The sequence below is a fragment of the Antechinus flavipes genome, chromosome 1 (assembly GCF_016432865.1).
Source record: "Antechinus flavipes isolate AdamAnt ecotype Samford, QLD, Australia chromosome 1, AdamAnt_v2, whole genome shotgun sequence".
Classification (NCBI taxonomy): Eukaryota; Metazoa; Chordata; class Mammalia; order Dasyuromorphia; family Dasyuridae; genus Antechinus; species Antechinus flavipes.
In genome coordinates, this window is record NC_067398.1 from 569,040,425 (window position 1) to 569,053,608 (window position 13,184).

Consider the following 13,184-nt stretch of genomic DNA (forward strand, 5'->3'; position numbering starts at 1 on the left):
CTTTATCTCCCAACTTCCTGCCCCATAATGTGGTTTATACTACAATCTCAACTTAATTGCCATCACAGAAACTCTTCCAATGCAGGCACTATGTTTCTTTCTTCCAGAAAAGGGGACAAGTAGAACTGTCCAATCAGGATAAGAAAGTGCTTTACCACTAGTCCTGCCCAATATATGTAGACCTACTGCTAATGTCTTCTGACTTGTCAAGGATACCTAACTAACTAACCTGAACTTTGCCATTTTCCTAGTGAAACAACTTTAGAATCTTTATATTTCCTTCTTTTTTTCTCTATATGTTGCCTTACCCATTTACAATGTGAGTTCAGTGAAAGGATGGCCTATTTTTTATTTTTGTATCCCCTTTGCATGTCATTTAAAGAATAGGGATAAGACCTGTGATTTAACTGATAAAGATAATTCCCAAGACGAAACTTTTCTGTAACTTAAAGCCTAAGAAAACTACTTATAGCTTCCACAAATCAAGTGATTTGCCCAAGATTGTGAATGTAGTATACTGAACCCATATCTTTGCTTCCAGGATGGCTCATTAATCACTATATCAACCTGTGATTTTTGGTAATGTTTAACAAATGTTTTGTAATTCTTTTATTCTTGTGGAATGGATAGGTTTTTGCAAGTCTCTTTTTTCCATAAGAATAATGGCTACTTTACATGACAGAGAAATAAAATATCATGAATATATCTCTAATTCATTAAACTGGCTTAAGATACTGTAATGCTAGTCAGAAAGTGAGTTATGATGAGACTAGATATTCTAACTTCTGCATATAGTATTTAGTTTTAGAATATTGAATGTTTGATAGAATCCCCCCAATCAGATCCTCATAAAAATCGAATTATCTTCTTGATGAATTATGTGAATATCATTCTCTGTTGGCAATTTCCTTCAGTTCCCCCTATTTAAAGATTGGCAGATATAAACTAAAAATGCTGAGGCTACTTTTAAATCTGTATTCTTTTCTATGCCTAGTATCAATCAAATTGTTCAAGAAATAAGTATTTGTGAAGTAATTTATTATGTGCCAAACATTCTGCGAAATTCTAAAGATAAAAAGACATGAAAGCACTCAATTCTTGTTCTCAAAGAGCTCATATTCTAATCATGGAGATAACATGTATAAATCTCAATATATAAAAGAGAAAATGAAAGGAAATCTTGGAGAAGGGGTCAAGGTGGGGACCAGGTTTCCTGAAAGAGGTGGCACTTGTGCTGTTATATGTTATGTTCCTTGAGGGCAAAGCCCATATTTAGCCTCTTTTAGTATCCCCAGGGCTATAATACTGATGTATAGTGGGTCCTTAAGAAATAATGATTGAACAAGATTTGAAAATAATAGAGAGGTTCTAAGAATCCAAGTTTGTGAAAGAAGATAATAGATGTAGGGAAAAGTTAATGAAAAGGTAAGAAATGGAGTTTTATTGTGTGTGAGAAATTGCAAGTAGGATAGTAGATTGTGGAGTATGGGGAGAAGAGTAAAGTGTCAGAAGACTGATATCTTAAATATATGTCTATTAGCTCCAAGATACATACAACGTTCTATTTGACATTTAAAGCCCTTCAAACCTTGCTCATTTTTTTTTTTTTTTACTTTTCTAGTCTTTTTATTCTTTACTCACTTCCACAGGTTAAATAATCCAGGCACATTTGTCTACTTGCATAGAATACTAAATGTCCCATCACCTTCCTGCCCCTATTACTAGTATCCTTCCTTCTTTTACACTGTACATATCTTGTATGTCTGTACTATTTGCATGTGATCTCCTCCAATAGAATGGTGAGCTCTTTGAAGTCAGGGACCTGTTTTGCCTTTCTTTAAGTCCTCAATACTGGGTGTTGTGCCTGATCCATAATAATCACTTAATAAATGCTTGTTGATGGTCTAATCAACTAATAGGAAGCATCTGGACATGATTAAACAGAATTTTTCCTTCTACTGTGCCTCTGCTGCTCACTGAATAAAATCCTACAATAAAATCATCTCATCTCATTACTTGGCTGCTAATTCAAGCCATGATTAATATCACCTCTCTCTCTCCTCTCAAATTAGACATTTGTAGGAGGGTAGACACCCGACACTCAGCATCTGCTGTTCTGAATGGTTTCAAATGCAGGTAACACTGTAACAAAGTAACAATGTAACAATAAAATAGTGTCCCGTCATCTAGCCTCCTTTCTTCCTGTGGCCTTTTGTGTGTTTTCTCCCCCTACCAGATGGTAAGCTTCTTGAGAGTGGAGATTTGTCTCTATTAAGTGTATTTCCCAGGGGATGGGAAATTTATTGTTTAGTCATTTTAGTCATGTCCAACTTTTTGAGGGATTTTATTGGAAAAGATATGGAATGGTTTGCCATTCCTTCTCCAGTTCACTTTGCAGATGAAAAAATTGAGGCAAACAGTACTGAATGACTTACCAAAGATCACACAGATAGTAAGTATCTAAGACCTGATTTGAACTCAGATCTTCCTAATTCACTACCTACCTGCCTCAGTAGGTACTTAAGTAGGCACTTAATGAATATTTATTAGATTGGAAATGATCAGATCTGTGCTTTATGAAATCACTTTGGCTGCTAAAAGAGAGGTAAATCGGGGTTAAGGTAAGAGCCAGAGTCCAGGGAAGAGTAAAGTCATTGGACTACTATTATTATTGTGTGAAAAGTTGTTATTGTTTGTCCTTGATTCTCAAAACAAACAAACAAAAAAAACAACAACAAAAACATGGCATCAAGAAAGTGATGCTAAAACATGTGGGGGAATTGGATTTAAGTAAGGGAGGGCTGTGCAAAGTCACCAGCCTTACTTTTTCCTCTGGAGCAGTCTGGGTTCAGTAGCCAGATATAGATAAGGAACACTCTCAAAGCAATGGGAGACTTTGATCTTTTATTTTTTTAATGTATTTAGTTATTTAAAACTTAAATGCAAAATGAGAAAAAAAATGAAATAGGAAAAGACAAAGAAAAAATGTTTTGTGCCCAGCAGAACATAAAGGAGGATTCAAAAAAAGTAACAATAAATTTCCATTTCAAGAAAGCATATATAGTAATAGAAGAGATTGTATTCATAATTGTCCCTTTTTTCTTTGTTTCCTTGTAGGTTTTCTTTTGTTTTCTCTTGTGTACTTTTTAACTTCATTCTTTTTTGTTCCTTTCTTCCTTCCAAGAAGGCTATACTTAACTACAGGATCATATAAGATATACTTAGGTTGCATCCATATCCATATACATGCATACACATATAGAGATAGCATATACACATACATATAAGCACATCTATACATATGCATATACACATAAACATCCATCTAAAGTATTAATATGGCTGACATATATCCTGTAGATTTCTCTTGATTAAATCTTTTTTAAGTCAATGATTACTAGCCCAATTTTTCTTCTAATAAATTCTATTCCTGATCATTGTTATTGTTTTTGTGTATATTTCTTGATTCCTTGTTAATTTTTTTACTTTTATGAACCATTAATTTGCCTTGCTATTACTTAAACTCCCTGCTGGGTGACCATCCTTGCCCAATGCATTCTTCCCTTATCTTCTCCTCTCTCTCTTTCCCTTTCTTTTTATCTCATTCCAATTAATCTGTACAATCCTCTGTCTCTGTTTATCATATCCCAGCTTTTCCTCTCTTTGTATCCCTTTCTCATTAATCTATATACCTTATCCCATTCCTATTAATTTGTATATTCTTCTATAAGCCCACCCTCATATATTATCCTCCCTCTTATTTCTTTATAGATTTTGGAGGGAGTTATATCTTTATATATTGATCCCATTCCCAGTATGAGTAGGTTTTCAGAACTACTAGCCCTCCTCTGTGTCCTCTAATATTTTTTAAGTTTGTCCTTAATGAGTCCCTTGAAATTAGTCTTTGATTTTGGCCCTTGTATGTTAAATTTTCTATTAAGTTCAGGGTTTTTTGAGACAAAATCCTGAATATCTGACAGTTTAATTAATATCAATTATTTTCATTCAATATTATATTTGTGTTAGGTATAATATTTTAGGTCATGGGCCTATTTCTTTTGATTGTCAATATATAGTATTCCAGAACCTGTGACCTTTAACTGTAGCCACTAATAGTTCTTGTACAATGCTAATCATAACTCCCATATAATTGAATTGTTGTTTGCTTTTAAAAATATTCTTTTTGATCTGTGGTTTTTGAAATTTAGCAGTGGTGTTCCTGTATGTTTTCCTCACATAATAATTTTGAGATGATATGGGTGTATTTAATGAAAATCATCTATTATGGTTTTAAGTCTCCATACTTTTCTATTCATCCTTCTTAAGACATTCTTCAATGGACTATACTCCTCAACTTGCCAAGACATGAATACATTTTCCATATGTGTGGAAGAACTAAAACCTTCCATGTTCTTGGTATTTCTTTTATTAATGCAGTTCAAGATCAAATTCACTTAATTGGCTCTTAAGTCATTAAAGTAATTCATCTTCAGTATGATGTCTTCTAAAATTCAAAGGTCTTTTTGAAATGGATTATTGTTTAGCCATAAGAGTTAAAAAGGTGATCTTTATTCACACACCCATTTCTGTATCCCTTCATGACAGTGAGATCAATGCCATCAAACATGTAAAACAATACTTACTGATTGCTTATTATGGACAAGATTTTTCCCTTGATGCCATGGAATTGTAAAAGAATATAAGACAATTTTTGTTATCATGGACCTTTTAATCCATTTTGGGAGGTGAGCTCTAGATACTTTGAGGGATTTGTTATGTCATTGCTGCGGTCACTTATTCCTTGGATCCAGAGGATATCCCTTTATGTTTTCTCATCCTGAATGATTTCTATTCATTATGTCTTTCCATAAGTTCTGCATATAAGATCCAATAAATATATTAGCATTCTGATTCTTTGCTTGTCTTAATGGTATAAATGTAATGATTTGACTAATCCTGTTGTTTTCTTTTTTTTTTTTTTAATTAGTGACTTTTATTTTTATATCTTAATAATTTTCTTACCTCTGCCAAATTTAGTATTTTTTGAGGGGTAAAACATTCATGCAAAACCTATGGATATAAGGAACAAATGCAAGCACATTTGTGTTCATTCAAAAGCAAGATTATGCATTTCCTAATCTCTTCTTTGGCCCAGTATTGGTCATTATGATTACATCATATCCATCTTCATCTTGTTCTTTTTATTTATATTGGTATCCTCAATATGTATGCCATTTTCTTTCTTTCTTTCTTTTTTTTTTTGCTTACTTCAACCTGCAGTACTTCATATATTTTTTTACTTTTCTCTGAATTATTCATATTTTCAAAACTTCACAATAATTTTAGATTACATTCAGAAACCACAGTTTGCTCCAATTTTCATTTTTCATTTGATAGGCACTCACTTTGTTTACAAGGTTTTTATTTTTACAAACAGTATTGAGGTGAATACTTTGGACTATGAGGGACACTTCCTATGTTAATCTTAGGGTAACAAAATGGAATCTACAGAGTGGAATCTCTGGATCAATGATAAATAGTTTGGCGAATTTCCTTGTATAATTCCAAAGTATATTCTAGAATTGTTGGTTCTCTTCACAGTTATATCAAGCAGTACAATGGCATACCTGCTTTCTCTCAATTCTTTAAATGTCAAATATTTTCAATATATTTTATAATCTTTATCACATTATTAACTTAGCTAGTATTATCAATTTATTTTATTAGTGTAACAACTAGTAGTCAATATACTTTGAATCATGTAACTTGCTTATTTACTTAAGGGTCATGTTACTATATTTTTATGAGTTTAGAATTTATTTTAAAATTACCTTACATTTAGAATTTACCCAGCTATTTCATGTACTTTGTGTTGATTTTGAATAGGATGTTTTCTTATTCATTTCCTTTCTGTATTTATGATTTTAGTAAATTTATGAATTTATTCCCTCTATTTAGTTTCCTTGTTGATTATGATTTTCAAAGTACATAATTGTATTGTATGCAAATAATGATAATTTAATATTACTTTTCCAATATGTGTGCCTTTCATTTGGAGGGGAGCAGAAGTGAGAGTTAATATTTTTGTAGCATTTCTAGAAATGTTATATAAAAGCAAGTAGATGGGCATCCTTCTATATGTTTATTGAGAGAGTTCCTAGTTTTTTTTTTTTTTAATACAAAGAATTCTAGATTTCAAGTTAAGATAGGAAGCATACTTTCTGGGGCTATTTCCCCAATTCCCACTCAATTTGGCAGATTCAGTCCTCAAAGGAAGTTAAGATTTTATTGATCAACAAGAAGTCAGTAAATTTAGAGAAGTGTTGTTCCTGAGTCCTCATACAGGGTATCCTGTTGTTTATCATTCAGAGTTAATTAGCTTTTCAAAAGGGAATACATTCATGGCTTCTGGTTATCGGGAATCCTTTTATCTTAGGTGAAGTATTAGGTGAAGACAGGCTGTTGAAGTTGGCTTTACTCTCTGTGTTTAGTTTATTCTCAACTTGAAATCCTGCTTCTTGTAGACACTCTTAATGGTGTTTCAATAGTAGGAACTCCAAATATTACAAAAATTAGAAACTTACAAGTTTATCATCTGGCAATGGAGCTTTGCAAGGAAGAGAAAATTATTCTTTTTTAAAAAACAATTTGCGATCAAGGGTCTTTTGCTTTAGGTTGCTTCACTCTTGAACTAACCTGCTATCTTAAGATTAATTTGAAATGAGTTTCTTTTATTATAGATAGACCTAATATGTATCTGATACATTTTGTTCATGCAAGCTATTTACTGTGTGTTCTCATCTTTCTTGATCCAATGAGCAAAGCACTTCATTTCTCCCCAGTTGATTAAATAATTGTTTGCATAAAAATTACACATTTAATTGGTTAATTCAAGATATAAAATAAGCTTAATATTGTTAAATAATCTAAATTTTAAAAGTTGTATCATGCAAATCAGAAGAAAACTATATTAGGTAGGCTTTGATTGAATTATTTGTAAGAATAAATTTTTTATTGAAATCTTTTGTTTTTATATTGTCCAAATTTTCCCCATAGAAATTTCCTACTTCCCCTAGAGAAGAAAGAAAAAAAAAAGAGGAAAAACAGTATTTACCAAAATTAATCCATAATATTAATAAAAATGAAAATATATGCAAATATCTACACCAAAGGGCTTCCTACCCCTGCAGGGGATTTGAGTATCTTCATATATCTCTTCTTTGGGATGGTTTTTTTTTTAATTTTGTTTTATTTTACAACAATAACTTCTGATCCTTTTGTGATTATTGAGGTTTCCATTTACATTGATATAGATATGTATATTTTTGACTGCATCAGTTCATTAAAGTCTTGTCTTTATTCATCATATTTATCATTTTCTAGAGCAAAATACTCTTATAACATAATTCCTTTAGCCAAAGATTGAATCAGTCATTGGGCATTTTTTGGTAGTCTTTTACTACCACAAAAGCATCACTATGAACATGTTAGTGTATAGGGAGACCCTCTTTCTAAGCTTATATCTCCTTAATACATGTATCTAGAAAATGAATCTTTAAATCATTTGGTATAGACAGTTTAGTCACTTTATTTGCATAATTCTGACAGAATCCTCATACTAAGACTAATCCTCTCATTGTACTCCTTTTTACTCCTATTAGATTATACTGTTTTCCAAATTTAATACCTAGCAAGCAAACTGTGTCCTGAGCTTGGAATAACAACAATCAATGCTTTGTGCTTATCCTCTGGATGAATTCAGCCATAACAAAATCCCAGAACTGTTTCTCAGGAGTAATAGGTGGTCCCTAAGCTTAGATAAGCACTTGTAGGGCCCATATTCTGTTCATGAAGCCCCAAACTTGTTACATTATTGCTATAACTCCTCACTGTCAGAGTTACAGCTCACTGTTATTTATATATATGTGTTTCTAAACATTCCTTGTTTTTAGAGTTAATTGTACTTAATTCTTTGAAATTTTCAGAGTTAACATTAGTTAACTTTTGTAACTCTTTGGTCATTTGTTTCCAAGGTTAACAATTCCAAATTGGTTTCCAAAATGGTTGGATTTATTCACGGTTTTACAAACAAGCAATTATATGATTTAGAGCACTTCTTCATATCCCTATAGACAGTTTTGGATTTCCTCATCTAAAAACTATCTGTTCATATACTTTGATCACTTATCAAGTGGGTAATGGATTGTATGTTTATAAATTTGACTCACTTTATATATTTGAGAAATGATGACTTTACCAGAAACATATGGTGTAAAGATTGTTTCTCAGCTTTCTGCTTTCCTCTAATCTTGGTTGCACTGATTTTTGTAAAGTCCGTACTAGCTCTCTGGAGACCTCAGAAACAGCCAGAGTCAGGATAAGCATAAGTCCTTGGTTTTTAGGGGGAGAAGTGAAGGAGATGGACAAAACTGTCAGGAGTTTTGCCAAGTAACTTTCCTTGATTTTAGAGCCCAGAATCTCCATACTTTTTTCCTCTCTGTCCTGCAGCCAAGTGAAGTTCTCTAGCCTCTCTTATTTCACCCCCTAATCCTTACCTACAATTCTCTTAACCCCAAACATTGAGCCAGCATTAACTAACTGAGAAAAGAGAAATTTCAAACAAATGCTAATAGTCATTGTCAAATAGGTAATTAGCCTTAAGTGATGGGTTGTCTGATTTAAGCACATCTTTTAAGAGTTTCAGACCTTTAACAGATTTTTAAGTTTTTTAATGCTCTCTATCTATTATTTGGTCATAAATTCTTTCCTTCTCCATAGATTTAATAGATAGACTGTTATAATCCTTACAAGGTGGTATCTCACTGGAATTGATAGGCACTCTGGGAGATTCACAAGTCAGGATTCAGTGTAGGACATTCACAAATCACAGAAACCCACAATCCCACTCTCGGAGGAGGTGCCAGATTCATTCCAACTTCAACCTTTGTGCTGGCTGGAGACAGTGGGAACAAGAGGCTAAAGCAGGCAGAGGCAAAGGACAAGAGACAGGAGCTCTCGAAAGCAAGGAGAGAGATAGGTCTCTAAGAAAGCTAACCTGGCCCAAGGAAGGAGACAAGATTTGAAAAAGAAACAATAAAGGATTGGACTTTAACTCCCAACTGCATTTGAGGTGATTATTACTCAGAACTGAACAAAGGCTGCTCCCAGAAGCTCCCCAAGAAACCTGCTCCTGGAGAACTATTATAGTTTTAGAGAAGAGAACATTATAATAGACTGTTTTTTGCTCTTCTAATTTAGTTTTGAAGTCACCCTTTGAATCTAAATCATGTACCCATTTTGACCATATCTTGGTATATAATATGAGGTACTGAGCTACACTTAATTTGTGCCTTATTTTTTTCCAATTTCCCCAACAATTTTTGTTAAATTGCTATTTATGGATTCTGCTGCCATGCATTATTTATAGGAAAAAAATTTCTTTTTGGAAGGAGTATGATAAATGAAATTTGCTTAATATCACAGATTGTTAGGCTTTGGTTCCATCCCTTTGACTACTCAACACTTGTAAAGACAGTATATCCTAATTTTAGAATTTCTGGATCCCTATTACATAAATATTGAACTCTTTCTTCTTGTAAACTCCCTTTTATGTTCAAATAGAGTCCTGGGAAGTACAACCCTTGTTCATGTGGTCTCCTAAAATAATTGTTCCTTTCAGAAGAATGCTTCTATTTATTCAGTTGTGTTCCTATAAGAAAGATACTTAGTCTTGAAGATTATTTGGGTTATCAAGTTTTGAGTCTATGAAATGTTTGCTAATGCCAATTAGATATCTCTATTAAGTCTGGCATCAATATGTTGAGCTTCAGGGTCTGAGTCAAAACTTCTGTGACTATCAATAAAGAGGATGGGTTGTTAGCAATTGCTGCATTCCCATCCTGGGCTAAACAAGGTAACCTGGACTCAAAATGATAATAATTGAAAAAATCCCAACTACTAAAACAAGCAAAAAACCCAGCAAAATCCCTCTATAACACCTGATCTTTTCTCTCTCCCATGAGAGCATATTTAATGACAATTTTCAATTTGCATTCTAATCTGAGATTAGTGTCGTATTACTTCACCTCAGTTTCTCTTCTTTCCTTCTTTTTATCCTAGTTTTCTGTTGTTATAAAATTTATTGAGATAGAAGATAAATTCTTTTTTATGTTCACATAGGTTCTTGGTGGGAATGTATCTCTACTTCCTCTCTTTATTTTTGTGCTCTCTATTCAAATAATTTACTACTCTGTTATTTTCAAATGAAAATATTCCTTTACTTATAAGGATTAATAAGGTTTCATCCTTGGCTTATTGATTCATTTCTTCTACTTTTCTTGAATCTTTATCTTCTCCTTAAATTTTTTTACTCTTTAGAGACTGTCATTGACAAATGATACTTTTTTAAAACTGGAATTTACTTTTCTTTAAGCAATAAATATATGAAACAGTTGATTTCATAATTTGTTCTTTTTTGATAATAATGCTTTTTTTAATCTTCGGTTTTTCTTTTTTGGATTGTTTTGTTTATAATTCCAATACTCCACTCCCCCTTTGTATCTTTGCTTGAAGGTTTATTTGTTTTAATATCTTTTTCTTTTTTATTATTCTGACCTTGACAAATACTAATAAGCATGAACATATGCTTCAAAAACAGAAAATGGACTTGTATTATGAAATTAAAAATCTTTACCATGCAGAGGCATTTTTTGTTTATCAATTTTGGGACATTTTAAAGCTAACAATTATAGTTCCAATACTGCATTGCCTTGTCTCTTTTCACAATTTCTTTTGCTTATTTTAAAATGATTCATTGATGTTCTTTCCTTTCTTATTTTTAGTATCATTATCTCTTTTCTATTTGCATCCTAATTCCATTTCCATTCCTTTCCCATTCCATTAAAAAAAATTCTCTCTTGTACCAAATAAATATAGTAGTGAAAAACAAATGCTTGTATTCAGGATATTTAAAAATATATGTGTCTTAAAGATCCATATTTTTTCATTAATTGTTGCATTTAACTTTCCAGAATATGTAACTTTTAGTTTCACCTTAAGCTCTTTTAGTTGTGGGAGTAATCATATTCCAATTTTTTTCCTCTAATACCTCATGATTATAGCATTACATAGAGTAATTTGAATTGATGTTCTTTCATAATTTGAGACACTTCTCCTGTCTGCTTATAAGATTTGTTGTTTGTCACAGAAATTTCTAAATTTAGCTACTACATGCCTTGAAGTGTCAAAAAGAAGGCTTTTTCTCTGATTATCAGGCTATGAATTATCTGTCTTATATTCAAACTTTTTTTTTTACTCTGTTTTATTTAGTTATTTATTTATGCATTAAAAACTTTGGTTTATGTCTATTTTTCATCCCAATGTCTTCTTTTAAGTGTTTTATTTCTCTTTTGGACCATTTTGAAGGTTTATTTTTTTTTCCCCCTGAGGCAGTTGGGGGTAAGTAACTTGCACAGGGTCATACAGCTAGGAAGTATTAAGTGTCTGAAGCTGGATTTGAACTCAGGTCCTCCTGACTTCAGGGCTGGTGCTTTATCTACTGTGCCACCTAGCTGCTCCTATTTTGGAGTTTTTTTCTATCATTCCATGATAAGGGAATCTGCACAATTATATGTTCCCTTTTTTGTTGGGGATTTTTCATTCATTTTCTTTTAAAGTATAAAATTATTTCCTTATGTGGTGCTATTTTTATAATTTTCTTTTTTAACTTAACTTTTTTTAAAATCCTTTTTTAAGTTTATTAAGTATGAATCACATCTTTCAATTCAGAAAAGAGATTATATGCAGAATGGTGAATAGCTGTCTTCTGTGCAAGTTGAAGGCAATTTTTTTTCTTTTTTTTTTTAAATTTAAAATTAAGTACAAAATAAGAAAAGAAAAAATATGCTACTAACACAACAGAATATAAGAGGGGATTCAATATAAAGTGGTAATTTTCCATTTCAAGAGAATCATATTACTAATATTGCACATTTTTCTCTTCAAAGGTGTCTAGCTTTTCTTTGCTTCCTTATAGGTTTTCTTTTGTTCTCTGCTACATCCTTTTTCCTTTATTTCCTCTTTCCACCAAAAAGGATCCAATTAAACATCTATTTATAGATCTATCTATCTATCTATCTATCCATCCATCTATGTGTATAGATAGAAATCTATAAACATACATATGTACTCTTCCATATATATATATATGTAAAACTGGACTATGCTTACTCTAATTTGTCATCTGTTTCTTTGAAGGCGAACAGCATCTCCTTCCATAAGTCCAAATCTTAACATGTTTTTTTTTTTCTAAATCAATTTCCTATACCACAGCAATATTCCAACCCATTCACAATCTATATGAGAGATTATCTATGAAAGTTTTTCTCAATTTATTCATTCCTTTTATTTTTGGCTGCACAGGCTTTCTATGAAAAAAATATTAATTTAAAACAATTAAAGTTATCTATTTTTGTTTCAATAATGTTTCCATCTTATAAGATGGCTTAAGGTCTGTAACTATTGAATCTGCTTCCTTTACACTCACCTTTACCCAACCTGTTTTTTTTTTGAAGTTCCTAATCATTTGTTCTTTCAAATGACATTTTTTTCTAACTTAATAAGATTTTTTTTAGGAATTTAATTGAGATGTCATTCTATGAATTAATTAGGTATAATTACCATTTTTACTATATTGACTTTACCCATCAACAAAAAAAATATTACTTCAATTATTTAGGTCTAAATTTATTTGCATAAAAAAGTGCTTTATGTTTATATATGTATAGTTTCAAAATAAAAAAATTCCTTCTGCCTTAAAGATTTTAAATGGTAGTTATGTATCATTAGGTACTAGGTTTGTCTCTAGCCTTTCCTTTGTTTATCTTTTATATTTTGCTAGTTTTCATTTCTTGAACATTTTATTTTTGGAAACTTTCTTATATTCCCAGTAATTTTATCATACTTTTCCCATTCAGACTGTGAGTTCTCTCCACCCTTTTACTGCTGTGGGACTCATATTTACTTCTGTAACATCCTCTAAGATATCAGCATCTTTGAAGCAGAAGAGAATACATTTGAATCCTTGCAGGACTCATACCAGGAAAGCAATAACTATAGTCAGGTTTCCTACTCCTTTTCTCTGGGACATAGAAATTCACCCCATCCCATCTCTAACTCTCTCAAGT